Here is a 3,521-nt window from a genome sequence, read left to right as displayed (position 1 = left end):
TATCTGAAGGACAGTTTTGGACTGAATAAACTAGATTGAGCAGCACCCTCATTTGAAACAAAGTGTACTGGACCATACATAATTAAACCCACTGAGATCCACACTGCTCTTGACTTGACCCTACCCCAGATTCTGCAGGACTGGACCAGGCAGCTGGGTCAATGGACTGAGCCTCTCTCTCAGAATAATGAAGGTTCCAGAGCAGGGTCAGCAGCCAGCAGCAACGGACCCCAGACTGAATGCTTGTCATGACGCAACAAGGTTCTTTTGCATTTGGGAAACAAACACAGAAAAGGAAGGTGTCATCATTGTTTTGTTTTCACAAATCCTTAAGGGTGATACCAACTCACATTATTCAGAAGTGAGGTAAAATCATAAACCACACAGTAAATGCAGTGAAAATCTTTATAGCCCCCACAGCACAGAACTCAGGCTGGTTAAGCAGGCTCAGGCAGGCCTAGGGATTCTGAACACTTACCCACCCATTGGCTATCCTTTCTCTGAGAAGCTAGATTTTGTTCTACAGTTCAGCCAGTTGCTGGCTGAGATTCTCTTCTAACCTAGGGGTCTTCCTTGAAACATCTTTATCTTGATGTCTATGAGGCCTGCCATGGCTCCTAGGCCCTCCTGTCTTATCCCACCGATTAAGTCAGTTTTCCTGAATATTGGAAAACAACACCAGGCAAAGCTGAATCTGTCTTTCCTCTGTTCTCCCAGTGAGGGCAGGGAAATTGCTTTTCTTGCCAGTGATGCTTGAATTCTGCCTCTCAACTCCCAAAATCCTCAACTAGAGGCTTGGCCAAAAGAGCCAGTCCCCATGGGCATAAGTAAGCCAGTGTATCCTAGTTCTGTTCCTGCCATTCTCAGCTTCTTCTCCGTGGTCCTGCATGTGGAGTTTTTTCTACCACTTAACAGAACTATAAGAGATGGTAAGACTATTCAAGAAGTGACTGAACATCCTCCCTTCAAAAAAGCACTCACATTATAATGAAAGGATTTCCAAAAGACAGGAAGAGATATATCCACCAGCAAACAAATACCTTACTAAAAAAAATTAGAAGCAAGAAAGTGAAGAGACAGTGATAACTGATTTGGCAGTCCAAAGAAAGTTGAAATCTAAGCTTGTGTTGGAAGAAGCCAGGGTTCAAGCTGAATCAAGGATATAACTGCATAGAGGCTTAAGAAAATAAGCCATTGGTAACACTGAGAAGAGGGTGATGCAGATGCAGCTGAGACTGGAGAAGTAGTTGAAATGTGATTAAGAACTCGTTGGGTTCCCAGATCTCCTTCCCCTACTCTATGCAGCAGGCTGACTGCAGGGTAATGACACCACCTTCCTTCAATTTAGGAGAAGCTGGGAGCTTTCTTCTTTGTGAAGAGGTGGAAATAGGTAGGTTCTGGACTGAGGGACACAAGACATAGATGTGGGGAGTGCTGTATTATAAACTGGAAGATTAGTGATAGGCTCTATTCTGAATTATAAAACTCCTTTCTCCTTTTCCCTATTTGGGTCCTAGAATACTGTCCTCCAGGCTTATATCTCCCAAACAGGAGAATGGAGGGTTCTTCCCTCAGGGCAAAGTTCTACAGATGATGAAGTTCTCCCCCCTTGAAATGGCCCAGTCACTCACCCTTCAAAGAAGCCAACTAGACAATAAGCATCCACCCAAATATCCCATCAGCTGTGTAGTGCCTCACTTATAAATATTATCAGTAGCCAAAGGTCAGCAGATACTAGAGGAAAGCCGCAAGCACAAAATGCCAAAGTAAAGAGGTAAAAAAAAAAAAAAAAGGAAAAAGAAACTTTTACAAAACAGACAAAAAAAAAAAATCTAAAAAAGCCATGATGGTCTCTGACCTGATCTTCCTTGGTGTCTGACTGTTTGCTCAGTCCCGCACCATGGGGAAGCAGAACAATCAAGTGGGCTATATGAACCCAATAGCAATGCCCACATCAAGGGGTCCAAAACAGTGTTCAGGGCCAATGATCCAAATTATCTGAAGTGACCAAAGCCTACCTGGGAAGAAGTGAAAGAACGACTAGAAAAGAAAAAAGGCTCCAAGGCATTGGCTGAATTTGAAATAAAAATAAGTAAGAACTGGAAGAAAGAACTTAAACACAGGGAGAAATTATTAAGGGGAAGTGAGAGCTGATCTCCCCCCCAAAAAAAGACAGAAAGAAAAGGGAAAAGAAGAAATCTGGTAGGTAACTTCTCCTTCACCAAGCTCTCATTCTTCTGGCAATTCTTCAGATTCTGAAGATGAGAATAAAAAACAAGGAAAAAGGGAAAGGACCATTCACATAAGGCTTCTGAAAATTCCATGTCAGAAACTGAATTGGACAAGTAAGGATAGTTTAATAAGGAAAAAGAAGTCAAAGGATGCAACTGACAAAGAAAAGGACATGAACGGACTCAGCAAAAAAGGAAAGATGTAGCCTGAAGATAAATCTTTATCATCTGAGTCCTTATTAGAATCAGATTATATTAAGAAGGTACAAGCAAAAAAGAAGAAAAGCAATGAAGAATGAGAAAAAATAACAGGAAAAAAAAAACAGAAAAGAAAAATAAGCATAAGAAACACAATAAGAAGAAGAAAAAGAAAGCTTCTAGTTCAAGTCTGGACTCGTGGTAGCAGAAAGAAAAATCAGGATTCCCTTATAAAGAAAGTGCAACGTCTAAGGAAATTTCAACTGTGAAAATTATGACATAATTACTAAACTGCATGCATTTCCTTGTTTTTAGAATTACTCCTGGACTATGCAGTAGCCACTTGGATGCTGCTGTGTGAAAGGGCCATAACTGTTGCCTACTGCTGGAATATCTACTTTTTCTCTTCCGGTGCTTAACAACTCTGGGAGATAATACACTGCAGTTGTGCTGGTGGTTAAGATACATGGGGATAAAGTTAATACTTTTCACTAGAAGTATCTAATGATAAATCAATAGAAATTGAATCTGGATACATCATTAAGATGTAATTAGAAATGACCAGATGCCTCTAGCTAACATTTTTGAAATAGGGATTACATTGATATTTCAGAATCCTTACTCTGTAGATAAGTGTAATTTAATTTTTTCCCCTTATCTACTTTTACTTACCCGGGGAGGGAGCTTTAGGGCGGGGGGATGGCTTGCTATCTCTTTAGCTAGCAGAATAGCATGTTTTTTATCCTCACACATCCTATTTTTGTGGACACAGTAGCCATGTTTCAGGGGAGGTCAGAGCTGGGTATAGCAGTCTTGTCCTTTGATATCCTTGGGCTCTGTTATTTGCAGCTTTCAGTGAACCCGAAAAACAGCCCTTTGCAGCATGACAGAGCCCCAGGAGCTCTGAGATTTACCTCCATTTCAATAATACTGAATGTTTTTTAGCATTAGAATATGTTATAGCATTTCAATTAATTTTGACCACATGTTGGCTTTGGAGAGGAATCATTTCAAATAGACACTGGTACTTTTTGAACTTTAGCTAAAGATTCTAAAATGCATGTTTTATACTGCTAAGTTTTAACCAGTCAG

At 40.4% G+C, this 3,521-nt stretch overlaps 1 pseudogene; it reads left to right on the top strand.

Moving 5' to 3' along the window:
* Nucleotides 1-1,900: 1,900 nt before the first annotated feature.
* Nucleotides 1,901-2,634, top strand: LOC110578863 (annotated as a pseudogene).
* The last annotated feature ends 887 nt before the right edge of the window (nucleotides 2,635-3,521 follow it).

The sequence above is a fragment of the Neomonachus schauinslandi genome, chromosome 4, assembly GCF_002201575.2.
Source record: "Neomonachus schauinslandi chromosome 4, ASM220157v2, whole genome shotgun sequence".
Lineage (NCBI taxonomy): Eukaryota > Metazoa > Chordata > Mammalia > Carnivora > Phocidae > Neomonachus > Neomonachus schauinslandi.
Note: the sequence above shows the minus strand (reverse complement) of the source record. Positions and strands in the feature narration are given on the sequence as shown.